The sequence below is a fragment of the Sceloporus undulatus genome, unplaced genomic scaffold (genome assembly GCF_019175285.1).
Source record: "Sceloporus undulatus isolate JIND9_A2432 ecotype Alabama unplaced genomic scaffold, SceUnd_v1.1 scaffold_24, whole genome shotgun sequence".
NCBI lineage: Eukaryota > Metazoa > Chordata > Lepidosauria > Squamata > Phrynosomatidae > Sceloporus > Sceloporus undulatus.
This window is the reverse complement of record NW_024802946.1, coordinates 519,565-543,824: the sequence shown is the minus strand read 5'-3', so window position 1 is coordinate 543,824 and position 24,260 is coordinate 519,565. Positions and strand designations below refer to the sequence as shown.

The 24,260-nt window shown below is 42.2% G+C and overlaps 1 protein-coding gene across 3 annotated transcripts in view; it reads right to left on the bottom strand.

The window, feature by feature from the left end:
* The window catches only part of LOC121917589 (homeobox protein otx5), a 48,095-nt gene that overhangs the window by 10,365 nt on the left and 13,470 nt on the right, over positions 1-24,260 (bottom strand). The window contains exons 1-2 of one of the 3 annotated variants that reach the window (XM_042443673.1): positions 14,354-14,464; positions 8,099-8,156 (exon numbers count right to left, since the gene is read on the bottom strand). The gene's annotated coding sequence lies outside the window, so the exon portion shown is untranslated. Of the gene's footprint in view, positions 1-8,098; positions 8,157-8,347; positions 8,494-14,353; positions 14,465-24,260 lie in introns of those variants that run through there. The other 2 variants (XM_042443675.1, XM_042443676.1) reach the window with 2 other exon arrangements.

Below are 24,260 nucleotides of genomic sequence, written 5' to 3'. Positions count from 1 at the left end.
TTGGTGTTTTTCCGTCTCCCGCCCTCCACTCTTAGGAAATTTGGGGTGTGGTGAGATAGGGGCAATATTTGCCAACCTCCCTTGTAATTTAATATCACTCATTTTGCTTAATAGCTGAGGTTTTATGAGAAGCGCAGCCCATGAAGCACTCATAAACTGTTAACGGATTAACGGCGGTTCCAAAGATGGATGTTTGGCCACGTAGAAATGGGTTGCGACAAGCATTTAAAAAGGCAACCTGGATATGTGTGTGTGTGTGTGCGCATGGAATCAGAGAACAAAAAGAGAATGAATTTCTCCACCTTCCAGATGGAAAAGGAAAAATATATTTGGTTCGCATAGGATGCATAAAAAGTAAATGAATCCATGAAAGTGAAGGCTTTCATGGACAGCATCCATAGTTTTTTGTGGGTTTTTCAGGCTATGTGGCCATGTTCTGGACAAATTTATTCCCAATATTTCACCTGCACCTCTTAAGGAATAAATTCTTCCAGAACATGGCCACATAGTCCAAAACCTCCACAAAAAATTGATAGTAAATGAATCCTCAGTCTTTGGGAAACATGAAGGGGCTGAAATAGGTGCAATCATCATCATCATCACCATCATCACCATCACAATACAAACTACAATAACAATAGCCTTCCTTTCCCCCAGTTTGAGTCTCAAAAGTGGCTTGCAAAAATTAAAACGGAGTTAAAAATCAACAGCGTACAAAGTTAAAAAAAACATAATTAAACTGTCATCAAATTAAAACCAGTTAAAACAAATTAAGAAAAGAGCAACCACAAATGAATGTCCAGAATATTATACAAGGTCTGTGTCTCTTAAAAATATAACCTTGGAGGCCTACCAGAATAAGAATGAGTTTACCTGGAAAGATAGTAAGAGCTACCTCAGTCTATGGGAAAGGAGGTCCGGAGCATCTGCTGAGAAGGCCCTCTCCCATGTTCCTACCAAATGTAGTTGTGAAAGTACTAGGTGGCACATAGAATAAGCCCATCTATGCCCAGCCCCGAAGGGTCACAAGATACAAGGGTTTCCCAGCCTTGAGCTGGAGATCATGGAGGCATATGTAATCCTAGATGGCGGGTATTTTTTATTTTGTCTCATGGGGTTGCCATGAATTGACTGGCGAGTAGCCACACACATGGCTACTCATAGGCAGTGGCTATGGCCTTGCGATGGGGCCATTGAGGACTGGCAATGAAATGGGAAGCTGGGGATGGAGAAGAGGAATGCTTAAAGTGATGGAAAGCAGAGAGTGACGAGAAGCAAAGAAGAGCAATTAAAGAAGCAATGCACAATATACATGTTGCAAGCTTTCAAAGCTCCATGGGTTTCTTCACCAGGCAAGATGTTACAAACCAAACAGGAGGGGGGGGGGGGAGAAATCAATTGGAGATGTTAAAGTGTCTTAACTAAGGACTGCAGGCATCTGACTAACATCTCCTTGTTGGTTTTCTGTCCTGGTCTTTGTGGGACGAATAAGGCATTGTCATCACTACCCCTTCATTCTTCTGTATCTGCAGACCCTTCCTCTTTCTTCCATGCATTTTGTCATTGGGAGAAAGATTAATTCCGCTGAAGGGGAAAAGAAAAGGATTTGCCATTGGAGATGCTAATTTTGATTGACAAGGCGAGAGACACAAGCCACGAAAGAGGTTTGGTTGAAAGGTGTGTTTAGGGAACTTCTGGCCTTATCACTGAAAGAATCAGAAATCCTAAACTGGGTGCCAAGGTGTCACCTTTAGCAGAGCCAAAAAGACAAACAAATGGATCCTGGAGCAGATAAAGCCAGAAGTTTCCTTGAAAGCCAAGATGATCACATTGTGGCTGTCCAACTTTGGTCACATCATGAGAAAGCATGACTCACTGGAAAAGACAATAATACTAGGAAGGTTGGAGGGCAACAGAAAGAGAGGGACATCAATCCAGATGGATAGAGTCGCTATGAATTGGGGCTGATGCGAGGGCAGTTAACAACAACAACAACAACAACAGAAAATAGACAACTGCATTGCTCAAAATCTGAAGTTCAATCCTTTCTATGCTTTGCTCCATCTTCACGTTCTCTGGATCCCACTCAGAACTTCAAAATGCCATGTTTGGGAATTACAGTTTCCCCGGGAGCTGGCGAGGGGATTCTGGGAGTTGTTATCCCCTAAAAACCAAGCCTTCTCCAACCTTGGTTGCACTTCATAATTATGTCTTGCGGTCCAAACGGTGTTGAAAAAAATTCAGATGGAAAGAGCAATGGTGGTTTTGGGAGCGCTCTACTGGCCTTATATGTTTTATGGCCTTCTGTTTTTAGTATAATGAAGACCTCATGCATGATGGATTTGAAAAGAATAGAGATGGGGTCTTGAATTTTGCAGCCTGGGCTTGTTTCATCATATATATATTCTCTCACTTCTTTGTTCACAATTTAAAGGAGATGTCCTCCCTATTTAAAACTTCTGGGGTGTTGTCCTTGTTCTCTTCCTTGTTCTACTTTTGTTTGGCTTACTGCCTCTTTTCCCTCCCTCCTTCTCTCCCATATCTTCTCCTCACCTCTAATTTTGGTCTTCAACTTCTGTGACTGAAAATGAGATGTAGAAAGGAGAAAAGTCTCTTTGTAGGTGCTGAACAAATACCGCCTACAGATAAGGCTTCCTAACCGGTGGGTTAGAAGTTGGCCGAGAAGAACATCTGGTCCCCGAAATAACTTCCTTTCCAATTAAAGGTGTGTGGGACCCTTGCAAACAAGGCAAGGAAATGGAGAGAGATGTCCCTCTCTCTCATGTGCAAGCAATGTGATAGACTGATGGTTAGTTACTTGTCAACGCTTTGGATAGTTGCCTGGGGAGAGAGAACACAAAAGAGCAACCTGGGACCACATCTTTCCTTCTGATCTTCCTTTTCCTATTCCAACAGATTTTATTTATTTATTTATTGCGGTTAAACTTTTGCAAACTTTTTTTGCCATTAAAAAATGTTAGGGACTTGTCACCAACTGAAAAGAGATAGAAACAAAACAAATTCAGCATGTAACGTGTCAGATAACCTATCTCTCCATCCTCAGGTTTGTTTGCTTTTAATGGCCAGGTGAAATTGGTCTGTGTTTATTCTTTGGGGATCTACTAAAGACAGCTTTAGAAATCTCCTAATTAAGTCTCAGGGAAAAGTGGGCTGTTTTTTAACAACGGGTGAAAAATCCTGAATTTCAAAACCACAATCCAGATGGGAACGGATTGTGAAAATTGGCCCGATTGAACGGTTTGTGGCAGATATGGATTATGGAGGATCAATAATGAGATATTCCAACTCAAATGACTGCTCTTTAAGGGTCTTATGAAGATTTAATCTAAAATCAGTATCTGCACAGCTATTATCGGAAGAAATACACTGCAGGGAATATAACGTTTAGCGTCAGACCACAGAAACACAATGGCCTAAATCCAATATTAACCTGAACTCGAATTCCATTAAATCTGGACTCGACTTGAGTCCCCTTAAATTTCAACAAAGAGTTCCATTAAATCCAAATTTGAGTCTCAACTAGAGATGCATTAAATCTCAATTTAGTCTCAACTAGAGATCCAATAAATCTCAACTCTGGTTCCCTTTAATCTCAACTCTAGTCTGAATTTGTGTTCCATTACCTCTCAGTTCTAGTTACAACTTAGGTTCCATTAAATTTCAACTCAAGTTCCTTTAAATCTCAACTCTAGTCTCAACTAGAGTTTATTTAAATCCGTGCAACTTACACAAGTGTTTACTGAACCCAAGTCCCCATTGATTCCATGAGTATGTTATATATTTGGGAATAAGAACTGGAATTAGCCCTATTATTCAAAAAGGATGCTGCCCATCCAGCTGCATTGCTTGCAAAAATGCCATTTTGATATTTAAAAAAGATTAATTAGATTTATTTACTTGTTACATGTGTCCCTACTCTTTCCTTCAAGGAGCTCAAGACAGTATTTCCTTCTCTTTCCAACATTTGAGCGCTCTTCTTCCAAGGAGCAAGCACACTTGGAACCAAACTGAGCCATGCAATTTCTATGCACGGGTGCGAAAGTGGGACAGTGAAAAGAAAGGTGATAAGAGGGGGAAAAATCAGCTTATTTGAAATGTAATGTGCTGAAGAAGAGTACTATAGATCCCATGGACTGCCAAAAAGAGAAAGGAGTGAGCCTTAGAGCAAACCAAGCTGGAACTTTCCCTAGAAGCGAAGACGGCTAAATTGATTCGAAACAGATCATAAGGCAACATGATTCCTTAAAAAACAACACGGACCCTTGGTAAAGTGGAAAGCAGTAGGGAAACAAGGAAGACCACATTACAGGTGGATTGATACAATCAAGGAAGCCATGGAAGGGAAGAGTTTGCAAAACCTGAGCAAGGCAGATGATGCCTGAGGCTCTTGGAAGCCTCTCATTTATTGGGTGGCCATAAGCAGAAGTTGGCTTGAGAGCAATGAAAGACAACAAAGGCAACTGCATTGCATCTGAAGGAAGAGCAGTCTTCTGAGAGGTGCACAGGTTGCCAAAAAAGCCAGGGAGCATACTGTTATTTGATGGGAGAATTCAAAGACATTGCCATGTCAGGCTGCAAAATCAGAAGGCAAAGGGGTCTTGTAGCATCTGGGACGAATTGAAAGAAAGAAGCTGGAGCTTTCATAGACTTGAGCCTAAGAGGAAGTAATCAAGGAAAAGTCTAGGAAAGCTGATGCTGCCAACTTCTTTCTTTCAGTGAGTCTCAAAGGTGCTACAAGATCTCTCTACATACTGATTCTACAGACTAACACGGCTATATCTTTGTATTCAAGTCAAGGAAAGTTCATGCTCCCAGCTTCTTTCTTTCACTTGGTCTCAAGGATGCTGTAAGATCCCTTTGCACACCTTTAACTGGGTATTTTTTAACTGTCAAACAGTGCAGAGGGTCCCTGCAAAAGGTGAATTGCTGTTCATGGGGGAACCACCCAAGAGAGGCAATTCTTCACACTTCTTTTTAAAAAGGGGAGATCCAAAGAGCCTGAAGCGGGGTCAAGGACCATTAAAAGGGTATTTAGAGGGCCACATGGACCACAACTTCTTCATCTGAATTAAGTACTTTGGTGGGAACTCACATAGAGATCTTTGGCAAACCGTGTGCGGTTTCAGCTCCCTTCTCCCTTTTTGTTGTTGTCATACACCTTCGAGTTATTTTCTCTCAAAAGGTTACCTTGGCAAGATTTGTTCATAGGAGGTTTTTCTATACAGTTGTCCCCTACCTTTCTTTTTAAACAATCTGCTCTACTGACGCTGTTAAATTCTTATCAGAATCCATTTATTCGATACACAGTCTACTCTTTCGACAACTGTAAATATGAATACTTGTGCAGTGCTGTGATAGCAGCACAAGACAACGCCACAAACGACTTCAACCGTATGCCGCACACAGGCGGAACGAAAAGATGGCGCTTTGCATGACACTTTTGTGACCAGACGCTGCTTGTTTTCCAACTCGGCGCCATCTTTTCGTTCAGTCTGTGTACTGCATACTTTAGCAGTCATCCATGGCATCATCATGCGCTTATCATCCCACACTGTGCAGGTATCCATACTTATATTTGTGCTTATTAGAGTAACATGGGTTCTACATTTCAATGATTTCCACATTTTGACAGTCCTCTGGTCCCTAACCTGTTCAATAAGAGAGTGACTACTGCAAGGAAGAATCCCCTCCATAAAGAGCATCTATCCATTTTACCTAATGGCATGGATATTGAAACCTAGACAAAATACATTTTATTTCCTTAGCTTTACGGTGTAACTCTATATGCATATTCTCAAGATTAGGGCATCATCCAAGCATGGCAAGGAGTTGGATTAGGAGGCTCTTTTGACCCATTCCAATTCTTAGATTCTAGTTGTTGTTGTTGTGTGCCTTCATTTCCGACTCATGGTGAACCAAAGGCAAACCTATCCTGGGGTTTTGTTAGTCAGATTTGTTCAGAGGAGGTTTGCCATTGCCTTCCACTGAGGCTGAGAGAGTGTGACTTGCCCAGGGTTGCCCAATGGGTTTCATGGCTGAGCAGAAAATCGAACCCTGGTCTCCAGAGTCATAGTCCAACACTCAAACCACTATGGCCTCATACAGACAGGCCAAAATAAAGCTGCTTTGGGCCATTTTGGAGGTATGCTATTTAAATGATGCATGCATCCTAAGAGTCCAGAAGCCACACCAAAACCACGATCCAGTCCTAAGGACTGGAGCACAGCTTTAGTGCAGCTTCCAGACTCTTAGGACACATGCATCATTTAAACAGCATACCTCCAAAGTGGCCCAAAGCAGCTTTATTTTGGCCTGTCTGTATGGGGCCTATGTTACGCTGGATCAAGATTTTAAGTTTCTAGATTGAGACAATGGGATTTCCTTCCAGGTAAGTTAGAATCCTTACAACAACAAGGTCTTTCCCCTCCTTGGAAACTATACTGATGGTTTTGAACTGGAATAAAAAGAATAGGATGTTTTTGTGGGGTTCTATTGATTTCCTAGGAAGACCTTTGGAGAACTAACAAAGGATTTCCTAATACTGATAAAACAGATGTGTTTGTTCATTATTATTTTTTTTGCATTGTTTGTCAACCAAAATGGCTTGAAATGACCCGATTTAAAAAAGCAAATACTGTATGACATTCAAACGGATTTTGTTGCCATTAGGAGGAGAGTTGCAAAGGAAAGCATCCAGCATTTCTGCACAAATGCTCGAACTAGTAGGAACCGAAAAAATATGAGCTGCTTAATGTAAGGAACTGATAAACCTCTCTTTGGGGCTTAGTGAAATATGGAAACCTGCGGAGGTTTCAAGTGGGCAGATGTTGTTTTGCCCCAGATATTTGGCTATTTCGAAATGTCATCTCTTTGCAGTGTCTCGGATTATCGGTTTAAACGCTGGCAGCAAGAATGGGATGAGAATCCTTTGAATCAAACAAACAAAAAGCATTTCCCTCTCCTTTTGTCTTTTTCGAATCAGATCAAAGCCAGCCTAGTTTAATATCATGTATGTACATGTACGTTTACCATGAAAAGAAGATGAGAAGTGAATTGAAACCCCTTTTCGTGGATTTTGAGAAACATCACAGTTTGGCTATAAATGTATGATGTTCCTTGCCACAGATGAGACAAAATGTCAGTATAATAGAAAGAGACTATGCGTTATACAGTACTTCTCTATAGACTTTTGGCAGGACATAGCAGAAGGTAGGTTAACGTAAAAGATTTCTATAGGGATCAAATATTTCCCAGGTTCATATCACCTTACCAAGAATAGTATACAGAACACGAAAAGGAACATAAGGCATGTAGATATGAAATGGTATGGACGATGAAAACTTTTTGTATAAAAGGAATTATTTCTTCATATCTAAATTATACCTTAAAAAACAATACCCACAACAATCCCATAACATTGTACTTCCCCCCCATCTTCGCATATTCATATAAGTGTTGCCCTTTGGGCAATTTCCCAAGCGTTATGCAGTCGTTCTGTAACCACCAAAACTACTTGGGTGCGCCATTAACTGAGAAGAGGGAAGGAAAGATCTGCTGGATCTGGAGCTGAGGATGAACCAAGACTTTTCCAAAAGACAGCCCAAAAAGTTGGCAAAATCATTCTTTTATAGGCTCAAAGCAGGGAAATTTCCAGGTTGCATGGAATTCTTCACCAAGGAGAATGCGGGAAATGCAGCTTTTTAGGGGGATAAAGACTTTACGGGATCAAAAGGATGATAGAAGACTCCTTTGTATGGTTAGAGTGCTCCTATACCAGCTCACTTCAGGTCCATAGATGGATGAATAGATAGATGGGTGGATAGATCGATGGATGGATACATGAATGGATGATAGATAGATAGATAGATAGATAGATAGATAGATAGATAGACAGACAGACAGACAGACAAATGATCTCTCCGCTTCTCTTTGGGTCTCATATGTATGTCCAACCATCATCTGCTACATGTCTATGTAGGTGCCATAGTTTCCCAATTTTTCACTCTCACACAAATGCACATTTTCATATATATATATATAATATATGTATATATAAGTTTTAAAAGGTCTTCCTTACCTTCTCCCTAGAGCAGTCCCAGTGCCCAGGCGTCCAGCTTGCGCGTCTCCGAATACCTCTGCAAGGAAGCATAACAAAGATTTGGTCTGAGGGATGGACCAAGGAGAAAAACCGAGGGCAGCTCCTTCCCAACCCCAGGAAACCACAAAAAATAACCCCAGCTAGAAAGAGCAAAATGTGTTAAAAGGATAACCCAGAAGTGATACAGTGGGAGATCCCTATAATCTGTAATAAAAAGAGAAGCTTAACCTGAATTGAAAAGAGATTTAGAGCTGGGTAAGAGATTCTGCTGCCCAGGACTTCTCTGGGCATTTAGATCCGAAGGTTTGGGATTTTCTCCTCTTAAGCCCTGGAGAAAGGGGGGGAGGGAGAGCCGTGGTGGTTGTTGGTGGCACCGACGGCGGCCGCTGTGGTGGGGGAGGGTGTCCTCTCAAATAACGTGGTGCGCCGTGCGCAGGGTCCATTCTCAAACCTGCTCCAAGGTCCTCACATGATTGGTATTATAGCAATACTCGGGTAGATTAATAAACTGGAGAGAGGAATGGCTTGTTTGCTGTGTGGACTTACTGGGCCTATGCGCACACATGCATGCTCACCTATGGGATAAAGAAACTATTTGCATTCATGGATCTCTGACAGGCCAATATCTAGGTGCACACAATGCACTTTCGGGGTTTACTGTGAAGTCATTGCATGTGTAACAGACAAAGGAGAAAGGCTTTTTGTTGTTGCGTGCCGACAAGTCGTTTCCGACTTATGGCAACCCAACTGTAGGGTTTTCTTGGCCCAGTTTGTTCAGAGGAGGTTTCTCTGAGGCTGAGAGAGTGCGATGTGCCCAAGGTGGGTTTCATGGCCAAGGTTTACCATAAAGTCATTGCATGTGTAACAGACGAAGGAGAAAGGCTTTACCTATTGCTTTGTAATTCTCCTCTAAGTATTGTTTTTTTGCATCTGCCCACCCAAAAACTGGCCTTTCCAAACTAGACCTTTATGTCGCAGTCAAAGACACAGCCGTGTTTGTGTCAGAGTACAAAGGGATCTTGTAGCATCTTTGAGACTGAAAGACATTTGCAGTGCATGTCCGATTGATATATGAAACTCCATCTATGAAATCAGATGTATTGGATGAAGACTGTAGACCAAGTCGACAAAAACTTCCTGATTACTTTTCAAAGCATTCCTTTTATGATGCTCCAACAAATATTTGGAGCAGAACGGCCCCACCAGCTACCAAGATGTGTTTGCCATTCCTATTAGAACCTTTATAGTCATGAAACGCAATGGCCAAATGCAAAGGGAGATGGAGGATTTCTCAACTTGCAGAGGTTGAGCAGAAAGAAGGGAAGATTGCATGCCAGTAGGTACCGCTTTTCAGGCAACTGTAAGCATTTTCTTGGCCCTCTAAAATTCAGATCTCTTGTGGAAGATGCCACACACTATGCATGCGTATGTGCCTTCAAGTCTCCTCTTGGCTCATGGGGACTCCATGAGTTTCATAGGGTTTTCTTAGGCAAGGAAGGGATCCCTAAAGGTGTTTTTACTAGTTGTATTCAATTAAAACAATAATGAATTGTCTGTATACAAATATTTCAAATTACCCCACTTTCCCATTTGAATCTGGTATTTCCTGGCAGTTACACATTTTGTTGTTGTGTGCCTTCAAGTCATTTCCAACCTTAAAGCAAACCTATCATTGGGGGTGGGGGACTGAAAGAGTGTATGGCTTTACCTGGTTGCACCATGATTCGAACCCTAGTCTCCAGTGAGAGTCCTAGTCCAATGCTCACACACTGTCAGCCATGAAAACAAATCCAAGCTGGCAAGCTGTTTAAGGATTCCCCGCATGCACCTCATTTTAAAAGGCTGCTCTGTATTTCCAGATGAACCTCATCCTGGGCAGCAATCAATACATTTTTTAAAAGTCTTTTTGCTTTGGCTTAAATTCTTGCCGGGAGTTTATTTCTCGTACTCTGAATGTTAATCAACCGAAGTAAAGCTACTGCTTCACTCCCAGCTTTGCCTTTGTCCTGTGGATCCTTACTAAAAGTCTTGCATTAACAACAACCTTGATCAGAGAATGTGCAGACACAAAAGGCAGGGTTTGTACAGCTGTGGGTCTTAATCTTTTCTGGGTCATGGATGCCTTGGAGAGTCTGATGACAGTTATGGACCCCATTCCCAGCCAAGTACACCTTAACACAATACTTAGCATAGGATTTATTGTGCTGCATTGGGAATTGATTTCTGAAGTTACACTTCAACAATATGTATGCAAAGGGATCTTGTAGCACCTTTGTGACTTCTTCTTAAAGGTGCTACAAGATTCCTTTGCACACATTTTCCAGATGAACACAGCTGTGTCTTTGAACTTTGCAAGATCTACAAGTGCTACAAGACGCGTTTGCATACTATTTTCCAGATCGAAACAGGTATGTCTTTACAAGTGCTACAAGATCCTCTTTGCACCCTGATTTTCCAGACCAACACTGCTAAGTCTTTGAACTTTACAAGATCTACAAGTGCTACAAGATCCCTTTGCATCCTCATTTTCCAGACCAACACCACTATGCCTTTGAACTTTAATATTCACTATCACTGGAACAATTCAGATTCATGAGAAAGAAATAATCCTGTGAAACGTATCCACGAACCTCCTAGATAAAGTCATTGAACCCCAGGTTAAGAACCTGTGGCCTAGAGCTTGGAAAGTTCCTTTCAAAAAGTAGTTCATTCTCATCAGACTTTATATATTCTGCAATGTAATTCATTGTCTTTATGCATTGCGATGTACGACGGATGCCTGAAGTCCATCCATAGGTTCCTTAAAGATTCTTGGACTCCAAGTTAAAAACCCCTTCTATACAGGAATTGCCTTCTAAATTGGGCCTTCTGTTCACAACAAGATTATCCTGTGTACAAACAGCTTCAATAAAATATTTCCACACAAACACACACACATCCACACACTAAACGATAGTCTTTCTTTACAAATGAACGCTACTGCCTTGTGCTTTGAGGAGGGAGGAAAAAACATTAAGGAGCATCTGTAGCAGCAAAATGAGAGGAGATTAAGGACATTTGCAACATGCCATTAATGAGGACGGAAGAGACCCAAAATTTTGCCGGAGCGCTCTTGGACATCTCTCCTGAAATTACTCTTTTAAGAAGCTTAGAAGACGGAAAGAAAACGTTGGATTCATTTCCCAACGTCTCCCTGGCCGAAATAGGATTCCTTCACTCTTCGCCCCTCCTGCATCATGTCAAATCCTTCGCTTTGCAGAAAGGAATTGGTTCGATAATTTATTTATTTTGGGGGTGGCAATTTTGCATCCAAGGCTGGCACAGTTAAAAAAGAAAAAGAAAAGAAAACCAGGAATGGTTACAGAAGCCCTTCTGGTTTGGGGCACAGCGATAATTGGGAAGAATGTATTGGTTTTCCCCTGCAAGATACAATGAACCCCTATTTTCCATTCCTCCAGCATTATAAAACCCAAAGACCTAGCATGCTCAAAGCGTGATACTCTTAAATTTGCATCACTTATTATTCTGTACAAATTTGCATGCTTTGGGATTCCCATTTTCTCCGTCTGGAAACTTCTCCTTGCTAATCCAGAGCCAGACTATTGATTTCGTTTTTAATAGTCTTTATTAAGTAATCTCAAATTATACAAAATTTAAAACTCTAAATTGGGCTGTCTTCAATTCATGATATCAGTTTCATTAACCCTGTTTGTGGCTTCCTTCCTGTATTTGCAAAGAATACGCATTGTAGCATCAGTGTCCCGTTATACATTGTTTGTATTTTTCTTCAAAGTACTATACATGGGCAAACGTATATAAATTTTATATGCTATTACTTTTAAAAGAAGCCCGATATTAGGTGCCTGCAACACAAAAAAGTCCTTGGCCCCAAGGAACCTACAATCTAAGGATAAGCGCAGCACTAACAGATGGCCGCAGTCATTGCAAGGGAAGGGGGAGGAGGAGAGGACAGACCGATTCAAGGATTGCAGCGTTATTAACATTGTGCCCAGCAGACCAGCTGGCCACATTAATTTTACCCTGGGTTTTGTTTTTCTTTACATAAGAAAAGGAATAAAGGGGGGGGGGGGGGGAAAGAAATTGAACCCTTCTTTTTCCAATTTGGAAACGCAACCTGTCATAGCTGCACCACCAGCACATGGTGTGCCAGGAATTTCATGCTGGTGTCTTGGGTGAAGTTGCTCCGTCGGACTGGATAAAGGTGTCACATAGGTCAGTAGCCTCCCTACCAGCAACCTGTCCACATTTGCTATGGATTATGCGTACCCAGAGTTTTGTCTATATATTGATTGCAAAAGGTCAGATGGATAGAGCGGCTTTTGGCATTGTGCTGAGACCAAGTGTTCATCTTGTTTAATTAAAAAGGCCAACCAAATGCCAAGAGGATATACCCTCCAACTATCTCCATTTGGCAAAGACAGGTGATTACTTCTCTGTTTTCCCACTTTTTCTGTTGCCTTTTAAATGTCCCGGTTTATCTTTTCTCCTCCTGCTCTGTCCTCAGCTAACTTCCATTGCTGCAAACTGAGTTCAAAATGCAAAATGCAGTCAATATAATCAGCAGAGCGGAGAGGAGAGGGGAATCTTGCCCTTCTCAATAGGCGCAGGCAAAAAGAAACTGCTCATGAGTAACTTTTGCTGCCTTGACCGCATTCTGATGTTGTTTGGCTACATGTGCCCCAAGGTACATCTACACTGGTACATCGCAACCTTCCACTTGGTGTAACATTCACAGCAACAGCATGGATTTTGAGGGGTTCATTTTAATGGTTTCATGGCTCAATGATTTCATAAGCTGGTGTGTGTGTATTTTGTAATAGAAAAGTCATGAATACTATAACAGTAACAAATAAATAATAAACTCTGTTCCTTCTCTTGCGAATTAATGTTCATTCCAGTATTGGAACTACAAACGTTTCTGCCATTTGCCAACAGAAGAGAACCTCTTCCTAACCCTTTTCAAAACCCATCAGGATTTTCCAAGTACAAGATGAATCAAGATCATTGCCATTACAGTCGTTTACGACTAGACATTCATGTCAATGGGAAACCTTTACCTTTTCCTTAATCATCTTGGGAGGTTTCCCTGCACAAACACCACCAAAATGAAGTGAAGCAGTCACGAAAACATGACAAGAAAACAGATGCTGTAAACCAGAATTTTGATTGTGATACAGCTAATATCAAGTAACATATAAAAGGCTTAAACACATCACAAAGCAAAACCACTTTTGAAAAGGGCTGTATACTTTGAAATATACAGAAAAGTTGGAAATCTGTTGGATGAATGTCAGCATCATTAGTTGCCCCCAGCTTTGCTTTGTAACTAGGTACAATTGAAGGGAATGTCTGTTTAATGCACTCTGCAATAAAGAGAAAGACATCCCAGATGTAGCATTTGAGTAGGGACTCAGATAAACATGAGCAGAACTTGACACATCTTTCAAACTCCTAGATACCTGAACTGAATTAAATGAGCACCAACATCACCTCCTCGGCTGGCATTTGGTGAGGAAACAAAATCCTTAACAGCAGATTCATGGCCATAAATGTAAATCTCAGAGTGAATTTGTTCATAAATATTCTCCCATTCTCAACAGCAACAGGTTCTTAGTTCTTAAGTTCATCCATTCATCCCCCTTCCCTTTGCAGGAGCCCAAAGGAAAACATGTCACTTAGTCCACCAAATTAAAGTGTCATTTAGCTTCTTGAATATTGTAATTTTGCTTCTTGAACATTAAAATATTATTCCCCAAGGTCTAATCAGTCCTCTTTCCCTGCCTTTATTACTAATAGCAAAAATAATGCCACTAATACTAATATTACTAATAGCGAAAATAATGACAATCTCCACCATTGACTTAGCAGCAGCTCTACCTTTTTCTTCCTTAATGAAGAGATAAAAGAGATTTCTCCAAATATTTTATATATATATATATATATATATATATATATATATATATATGCATATGCCAGGGAGGGACATTCAAAAAAAATGGCCCTTCAAACCTCTGGCAGTCTTTAATTAAGCGTGATAAAGCCGACCCAAGCTGCATTACAAGCGTAAGGACTTTAAATCATTAGATATAATTTTATCAAGGGAGCTAAACCCCTCTAAAGCTGGATCAGTTGCAAATAATCATATATCTCCTGTTAAGGGGAGGAAAAAAAGGAAGGTAGGAAAAGCCGGTCCACTAGACCTGAGTGGCTCACCTTGGCGTCGCGTGGTGCAGACCTCGGAGGGGGGCACGCTGGAGAGGCGAGCGGCAGAGGGGCAAAAGGTGGGAAGAAAAGGGGGAAAGAGAAAGAAGAGGTAGACACCACCCAAATGTGGAAGATTTAAGCAAGAAGGGCAGTGATGTCAGCTGTCATGGACTATATTTCAGGGACTAATCTGGGAAGGTGGGGGTGGCGGAGGAAAAGGGAGGGGGACGGGTCCATGTGGCCGAGGTGACTCTGGGCAAGATGTCCACCCTACTGGCACCGTCTCAGAGTAATCCACTCCTCCCAGCGTCGGTTGCAATTAGGTCTGATTGCCTCCCAGAGAGACTCGAGCATCCTTGGTCCTTGGTGGCAGGCCATGTGAGTGGCACCAGAGATCCAGGAACAGTGGTGTATCTCTTGGAGGAGATAGGGTCACCGGATTGAAAACCGGAGGAGGCTCCCTCAACCTTTCAGGTGGTATGAAATTAGAACTTCCAGCAGGTCTTGCTTATCATAGCAATGGCAATAGCGAGTACATTTCTATACCACTCATCAATGAACTGCTGCATATAGTAGTAGTATTTAGTATAGATCTTAATTTCGGCCCCTACCTCCTTCCAAGTTGGGCACCCTTGGTATATACAGCGGACCCTTGTTATCCGCTAAGTTTTGGTTCCAAGATCCCCCGTGGATAACAAAATCCGTGGATGCTCAAGTCTCATTAAATATAATGACGTAGCAAAATGGTGTCCCTTATCAAAAATGGAAAATCAAGGTTTGATATTTGAAATGTATACTTTTTTTAAAAAATATTTTCAAGCCGTGGATGCTTGAATCTGTGGATAAAAAAATCCGTGGATAAAAAGGGCCAGCTGTATTTTAACTTCAGTTTAAAAAGGAACCATCCCCAGGTGAAAGGCAAGAGTGTCATCTGGCCCCAAAGCACTGAGCCCCTTTTACTTTCTCATCCATCCAGTCTTTAGTCTGAGCACAAAGAGTTATGCCTGGTAGAATTTTGTAAGGCCTTTGGCATTGTTTTCCTTTGTTTTATGCCTTTACATTTTACCCTCGACTTATCCACAGATCATAACATATATGGATCACTCTAAAAGAAATAGGAGTGCTGGATTTATTTGTCCTGATGCATAACTTTTCCTTTGACCAAAGAGTCACTGCTTCAATGGAATATGGAGAAACAAAATGGTTTTCAACTGGCACAGGGGTCATACAAGGATGCATTTTTATCACTCAGTCTATTTCATAGAACCATAGAATCCTAAAATTGGAAGAGACCCCTAAGGGCTATCCGATCCAACCCTCTGACCTGCAGGAATACACAACCAAAGCGCTCTAAACAGATGGCCATCCAGTCTCGGTTTAAAACCTCCAAAGAAGGAGACTCCACCGCTCTCCATTCCACTGAGCAGCTTTTACTTAATGTAGATACAGAATTTATATGGAAAGTGGGATTAGACTTGGAGGAAAGAGGTGCGAAAACTGTAAAAACAAACACCAGTCATTTGAGATATGTAGATGAACTCATATTACCAGGAGAAGATAGCAAGGGTTTGGATGAAAGTGTAAAAGCAAGGTTAAAAAAACTAAAATAAGGACTAGGGAAAGATTTACATAACTTTACAACGGGTGATAAAGACATGAAAACTGTTGAAGGTGTTCTGTATCTCGCTCAGTCAAAAATCTAAAGACCATAGGAAAGGAGTCAAAAGAAGGCTAAGACTTGGAAAGACTTGGAAAGAACCAGATAAGGTCTTCAAATGTAACGTTACATTAATTCATGCCAACGTGAGGATCATCCATAACAGTTATTTCTGATATCTACAAATGGATGTGAAAGCTGGACAGTGAACAATGCTAAGAAGGGGGGAAATCAGCTCTTTTGAAATGTGGAGTAAAATTATATAGATGCAACGGACCACTAAAAAGAAATAGGCCCAGGAGCAAATGGGAATCAAAATTCTCACTAGAATCAAAATGGCTAAGCTGAGGCTATTGTACTTTGGACATATTGTGAAATGATGTGATTAACTGGAAAATTTATAATAAGGATTGGTAAAGTTGAAGACAACCAAGGCAAACCCTGGCTTTGCAAGGCCTGAATGTTGTGTGTCTTCAAGTCATTTCCAACTATGACCCTATCATGGGCTTTTCTTGGCAAGATTTGCTCAGAGGGGGTTTCCGTGGCCGAGGGAGGATTCAAACCCTGGTCTCGGGATCATAGCCCAACATTCAAACCACAACGCCTTGCAAGGTCTGAGCAAGGCTGTTAATAACAGGTTCTCTTGCAAGTCTCGCATTCAAAGGGCTGCCATAGTCAAAGCCATAACACCAGGAACAGGTATTTGCTGTTGTTTTCACTAGAATGGAACTTCTAGCACTTATGCAAGGGACTCTGGCTACCCTGGGAATCTGCAGACCCATGATATATAACTCCCTCCAAACAATAATTAAATGCTATCCAGCTGTCATCTAGTTCCATACATCAATAAACCCAACACTGCCAACTCTGGCTGGCAGAAGGACTAAAAGCCAAACTAGGTGCCCTTAGGAGTGCCATCAATGGGATGTTTCTTTCCCTAGCCTCATTTTAAGCATATTAGTCTATGGGGAGACCATGATAACCAAGGGTCTTATTAGGAAACATGGTGCGATGTAGCTCTAGACAAGCAGAACTGAGGTATCACAACAGAGAGGAGACGAATCCAAGCAGGCTGTATTGCCATGCTGGATGGGGATGATGGGAGATACAGGTCAACATGGCAGGAGGATTCTGGGTTGAGGAAGCCTGCTCTGTGCTGCTGTTGTGACTTCCTGAGTCATCAGACTGACCAAGATTGGCTTTCCGCTGTCAAATCAAGATCAGGATAGATAGATTTGTTCAGAGGGGTTTGTCTTTGCTTCCCTCTAAGGCTGAGAGAGTGTGACATGCCCAAAGTCAAGTTCCAATGTTTGGATAGGGATTTGAACCCTGGTCTCCCGAGTGGTAATCCACTCAAACCATGGCGGTTGTGAGATCACTTCTCATGACTAAATTATGCATGCAAACAGGTCCTTTAAAAAAACAAACAACCTGTCATTTTGTATGCAAATGAGGCATGAAGGAAGGGAATCAAGTCATTATTAACTCCAAGGTAATTAAAGGAATGAATTACATGGAAACCTCCAGATTTAACAAGATCCAACAAAAATCCTATTCCTTTGTAGGATCCATCTTACACAGCCTGCAGAATTAAATGTTAAAGCTTCGTTTGGAGGGTAGCGTTCTGGTCTCTTTGGCCACATGCTTCCAGGTTTTCCTCTGTGAAATGTTGGGGTGTATACAGGGCCTAAATGTCTTCAAGGCACCAGATCTGATCTGATTTGATCTGATCTTAGAAGCTAAGCCAGGTCAGCCCTGATTTGTGCTTGGATGGGGGACTGCCAATGGATATCTGGTGCTATAGCCTGTATTTCAGAGGAAGGAACTGGCAAAGCCACCTCTGGGGAGTCTTTGACTAAGAAACACCTTTGAAATTCATGGGGTTGCCTTAAGTCCATAGGCAACTTGAAGACACATGGAAACGCATGCAGCCCTGGAAGACACCAGATCAGGAATTCACGATTTAAGACTGTTTGCATTTCCTCACCTTTGTAATCATACAGCTATTCCAGGCGCCTCTCCTTAAACCAGTGCCTTGTCCAACATACCCTCAATAGCTGAATGCCCTTTGAAAATAGGGTTGCCATGTCGGTAGTGCCCTAGGCTCTGAGATTTCATGAACAGCTCCTTATGAAGTGACAAGATGCAGGTTAACAAGGCTGATGTACCAAAGGTGATGTCATTAAGCATGAACAATTGTGTACCTGCCATAGAGAGCATATGTATATGTGTGTATTGTGACTTCAAGTTGTTTCCAACTCATGCCAAACCTAAGACAACCCTATTTTCGTGGCAAGAGTTGTTCAGAGGAGGTTGGCCATGGCCTTGCCCTGGGATTGAGAGCACCAGTGGAGTTTCATGGCTGAGCAAGATCAAACACTGGCCACTAGAGTCCAATGCTCAAACCACTAGAGTCCAATGTTCAAACCACTATGCCACATTGGCCACATTGGGAGTCTGCCCTTCAAATAAAAAGCACCAAGTCTAACAAAGGTGGAAAATCTAATAACATTAAAGATCCACCAAACCTTTCTTGGCCATACCTTTCTTGACCATACGTTTATTGGTATATCACCACACCTTTATTGGCCAGCCACAATGCACAATACAGTATACCTCTTGCAATTTTTCAAAGCTCCACAGGCAACATATTAAAAACCATATAGGAGGGGGGAAATGGAAGATGTTAGTTATAGGCCTGCATTTTGCCATTTCTGTTCTCAGTTCAGATGTTACGGACAGTGCTCTTGCCTTTAAAATCCTCTTCTTCATCCCAAAGACTGGAGAAGAGGATCCAAGCAGCTCCGATAACCTAAGAACTGGGCACCCTATTTTAAAAATATCTGCGAAGTGGGGAGGCTTTCTCCCTTGGCCTATTTCATACCTGCAAGGAGTCGCTCGCTTGCGCATGTCTGGATGCGCCCCCCATCCTACCTCCTCCGAGCCCATTTCATAATTGGACACCCGCTCATGTTCTCCCCCTGAAGCTAATACACTTAAAATGAGGCCAGGGAAAGGAATATGCCGCGGAGGGTAATCCAGGAAGCGTTGAAAACAATGCACTTTTAATTAACATTAATTCCCCAACCAGGGCAAAACAAAGTGGCCAAGATCCGCGGGTCGGGGAGAGACGGGTTTGCAACAGGCTGGCAGGGGCAAAGGTGGTCCGCCGACCCTTTCAAGAGGCAGCCATGCAAGGAACTTTTTAATCACCCGAGGTTGGAAAAGAAGGGGGGGTTAAATTAATGAGTCAAAAGGAAATAAATAAAAGGCTCTTGTAATCCTCGGCCTAACGATGCCACGTGCTAGTTAATTACAAAGCAGCAGTCTGGAAATAACCAAGGTCTTTTCCTTGGCCTGCCCATGCACACACACATACTGGGCCCTGATAATTATAATACACAGGCGGATTAGGGTCACACTGTCAGGACAATTAATTTACCACCAGCCACCCCTCATTAGGGAAATGGCAGTGGGAGGAGGGGGCGGGAGGGGGACCCGGTAAGTATCCTTAATTGAAAATCCCAGCCCTGGAATAGAACAGGGTACGGATTAGGGAGGGACCGTATGGTGGAGGGAAAGCAAGCGCTCGGAGGATGTGCGCTGGCCATGGCGACTAGGCAAGAGGTTTCGGCGGTCACATCCACCGAACGAGAATGTGCCGAGATGATGGGTTCTCTTTGGACTTGGCTGTTGTTGGGTGCTTGCAAGTCCTTTCAGACTTAAGGCGACCCTAAAGCAAGACTCTGTTTGTGTGTGTTATGTGCCATCAAGTTGGTTCTGACTTATGGTGACTCTAAAGCAATACTCTGTGTGTGTGTTATGGGCCTTCAAGTTGTTTCCAACTTATGGCAACCCTAAAGCAAGACTCTGTTTATGTGTTATGTACCATCAAGTAGTTTCTGACTTATGGTGACTCTAAAGCAAAACTCACTCTGTGTGTGTGTGTGTGTGTGTGTGTGTGTGTGTGTGTGTGGTATGTGCCCTCAAGTTGTTTCCAACTTTTGGCAACCCTAAAGCAAAACTCGGTTTGTGTGTTATGTACCATAAAGTCGTTTCCGACTTATGAAGACCCTAAAGCAAAACTGTGTGTGTATGTGTATTATGTGCCTTCAATCACTTCTGACTGATGGGAACCCTATGGCAAACCTATCACAGGGTTTCCTTGGCAGGTTTCTTCAGAGTTGGTTTGCCATTGACATCCCCTGAGGCTGAGAAAGTGTGACTTGCCCAGGGTCACCCAGTGGGTTTCCATGGTTAGGCTGGGATTCAAACCCTAGTCTCCAGAGTCATAGTCCAGCGCTCAAACCACTACACCACACTGGATTCCCAGGCCTTTAGAAAAAGACATTTGACCGTTGCCTCTTTGATTTCCAAGGCAATTGAAATGTTCTCTAGGGTCCTTCACAATCTCTAGGTGGACAATTTCCACAATAGAAGGGTCATAATACAAAACCAGCAGAACAGCAAATAAATCTTAAAAACAGATGGATTGTTGATGCTTACTGAGATCATCAGAATTTAAAGAGCAGATTTTGTGCATCCTATTTAGATTTGACAAAGTGTCCTAATTTCATGTATCATTAGCTTTACGGCTCAGAATAGTTCAACTATTTAAACAAACACACAATCTGGAGCTGCCATTCGCAATTTTTAATGCACTGCAGCCCTTCCTGTATGGTTTCACATCACAAAGGCTGCTACCGCACTGCAGAATTAATGCAGTTTAGCCCCGCTTTAGTTGTCATGGCTCCATCCTATGGAACCCTGATATTTGTAATTTGTTGTGGCACCGGGGCACTCTGATAAAGAAGGGTAAATATCTTGCAAAACTACAGACCCCAGAATTCCATTGCATTGAACCATGGTAGTGAAAGCAGTATCAAACTGCATTAATTCTGTAGCATAGATGCATCCTTGTTGTTTTGGCTACAGGAAACAAAGCATTTGCAGCTCTTTAAAGGCTATTGTCTGCCTAGAGCATGAGCATGTCCATTGAAAGGAGTATCTAGAGAGCTCTTGTGACACCTTTGAGACTAACTGAAATAAAGAAGTTGGTAGCATGAGCATTGAAAGGGAAAAAGGGGGAACTTTAAAATGAAATCAACAGCATATTTCCTCTTTTCCATCCAGTATTTGATTCACCCATGGGACTCCTTGTCACTTAATACTATACAGGACCACTGTATTTGGTGGTGAACGTATGCACCCACCTGTTTGTATAGATCACAGTGAGGAAGTGCAACTGGTGTGTGCATCTTTTTTCTCTCCTTATGAGCTTTCAGTCATAGCTAATGCATGGTGTAGTGATCTGAGACTTGGACTATGACTCTGAGGACCCGGTTTCGAATCCTGGCTCAGGTGTGTAAAGCCATTGGGTGACTCTGGGCAAGTTACACTCTCTCAGCCTCAAGGCAAACCCCCTCTGAACAAAACCTGCCAAGAAAAAAATCCCATGATAGGTTTTCCTTAGGGTTGCCATAAGTTGGAAACGACTTGAAGGCACACAAGAATGAGCTTCCGAAGGCCGACTTGCCTTTCGATGTCAAAGGGGAATAAAACTGGAAGAGACCAAAAGTACACTTCTGGCATTGAAAAACTAGTCATTATTATTATGTAGAGGGATCTTGTAGAGACTAATGAAAAGAAAGAAGTTGGCAAGAAGTATCTTATTAAATATTTCTATATTTTTATTAAATGCTGAAACAGTGCAGAGTGGAGTTTGATTTGGTTAAGTGTCTTTCCATTCAAATGTGAATAAACAAAGGAATAGAGTATAATGCACACATGCACATGTGTGCCCTTTCTCTTCTCATAATGCTCATGCAGACTTCCAATAGGACAGTTCTCTCTCTTTCACACAAACACACACAAACAAACACACGCACAGAGAGGGAAGCTAGTAATCCTGGAATTACGGTAGCCCTGATCCCAAACACACATTTCAATTACCGCATGAAGCGGCAGTGAGGAACTGGCAGCCAGACTTGGACCTTAAGCCATCAGGTCCAAAGGTATTAAAAACTCAGATGAAAATGGATTTCCAGAAGGGCTTAATCCGACTCCCAATCTTCACAGCAACCGCACAACATGGAGATAGGCTGCCCACAATTATACACTTACAATTTAATTTGGCCAACAGGATTAGAGGGAAATTGGGAGAGGAAAAAACACTGAAAAGAAGGAAAACAAAGAGTATGTCTGGTGGGGAAGGTGGGCATGGGCAAAACAGGTATTAGGAAACACTTTGCCATTCTCTGCAAGGCTCGCTTGGCACATGCCCTCGATGGCAATGCAGAGCAAGAGAAACAAGAAATCCCTTTGTATCTTGATATTTGTCTAGCTAGAATGGTTTTATTGGACTATGACCCTGCAGACCAGGCTTCGAATCCTGGCTCAGCCATATAAACCCACTGTCACACTATCTCAACCTCAAAGGATGGCAACCGCAAACCCTCTTGGAAGACACTTGCCAAGAAAACCCCAGGATTTAGAGCCTTAGGGTTACCATAAGTCAGAAATGACTTGAAGGAACACAACAGTGTGTTACGTTTCCATAAGGCTCTTTTGGGTTTGAATCCCCACTTGGCCATGCAAATTCACTGGGTGAGTCACACTCTCTCAGCCTCAGAAGAAGGCCACAATGGCATGTTATAGCGGGCCACCATAAGTCAGAGGATTGCCATAGCAAATAAATGACTGGAAGGCACACAACAATGCTTAGCCTTTAAGTTTTTATAATACTCTTTTGGCTTGTTTTTCTCTGGTGTTGTGCTGTGAGCCTTGGACTATGACCCTGGAGACCAGGATTCAAATCCTGGCTTGGTCATGCAAACCCATGGAGTGACCATGGGCAAGTCACACTCTCTCAGCCTCAGAGGATGTCGATGGCAATTCCCCCCGTAGAAAAACGTGCCAAGAAAACCTCGTGATAGGGTTGTGTTAGGGTTGCCATAAGTCGGAAATGACTTTAAGGCATACAACAACAACAACAACAACAACAACAACAACAAACATACTTTGGTGGTTCTAAGACAATAGGAATGCCACTCCGGGAAAGGTGGCACATCTCACACACACCCCTTGCCACCCTTTATCACTACAGTTTACTCGCCTTGATTATTAATTAGAATCGATACAGTCAGTGGGGAAATTGAAGTGGGTTAATTCTAAGGACAAACAGGGATGCCCCTCGCACCCAGCACCCACCCCAGGGACCCAATTAACACCTCCTACCCCACCCAGCCTCCAGGAAAACAGATAACACAAAGAAAACATCCCTGAGGACAAGTAGCCATTTCAAAGGACATCTCAGTCCTTTGGTGAAGCTGGGTTTGTTTAGCCCAGACTCGATAAGAAATAGGGGCATCTTCACTTTTCGCAGTAAGCGATAGACATCTGCAGGGCTCATGGCCAAGGAGGAATCTGACCCATTATCCCCAGAAGAAGGAACTCATCTTCTCAACTTGGCTCCCATTCATGGAAAGGACTACGCTGGGAATTGAGAAAGTCTGATGGGTATGAGCTTAGTCACTTGTTAGGAACAAGGTACAACTACCGTTGTTCTTGTGCCACTGGGAAATACAGGGAAATGCTCCCTGTTGCCCCCAAGGGGCCAATTCAGATACTGCACTTTGGAAATTTGGATTAAAAATCAGAAGACTTACCAGTTGCAGCATAAAGGCACCACACATATAACTTCTTCCTCCCTCTATCATTGCTCACACCTGTTCCTGTTCCAGTAAATGTAATGAATTACAGCCATGGTAGTTTCAGGCAAAGTAATTAACTGCATTCCTCAATGCAAAAAGTAACTAACTGACAAAGCACAAGAATGAGTTACTTCCTATCTCCATTCAGAGGACCACCACTCTACATCCAAAGTTAAGGGCAAAGAAATGTAAGTTTGTTAGAAAGGCAATGGTACTTTTATAATCTCCTCATATTGTCATTTCCAGTTTCATGCGCCACCATGTGTCACAGACTTGAGTTTTGGATCATCAATGATTAGGATTTTGTCTAAGAATCTTGGACAAATCTTGGATTGTCATCAGACAATGTGACATGTTCCAAGTAGTGTTGACTTTTGTAGTTGTCATTCAGTTATCCTATCTATGGTGATTTCATTCAGGTGCCTTGACAGTCCATTTGGAATGGCTCCCAGAGCACCTATCACTACTAGAACCATCACTGTATTGTATTATTAATATCATCATCATCATCATCATCATCATCATCATCATCATCATCATCATCATC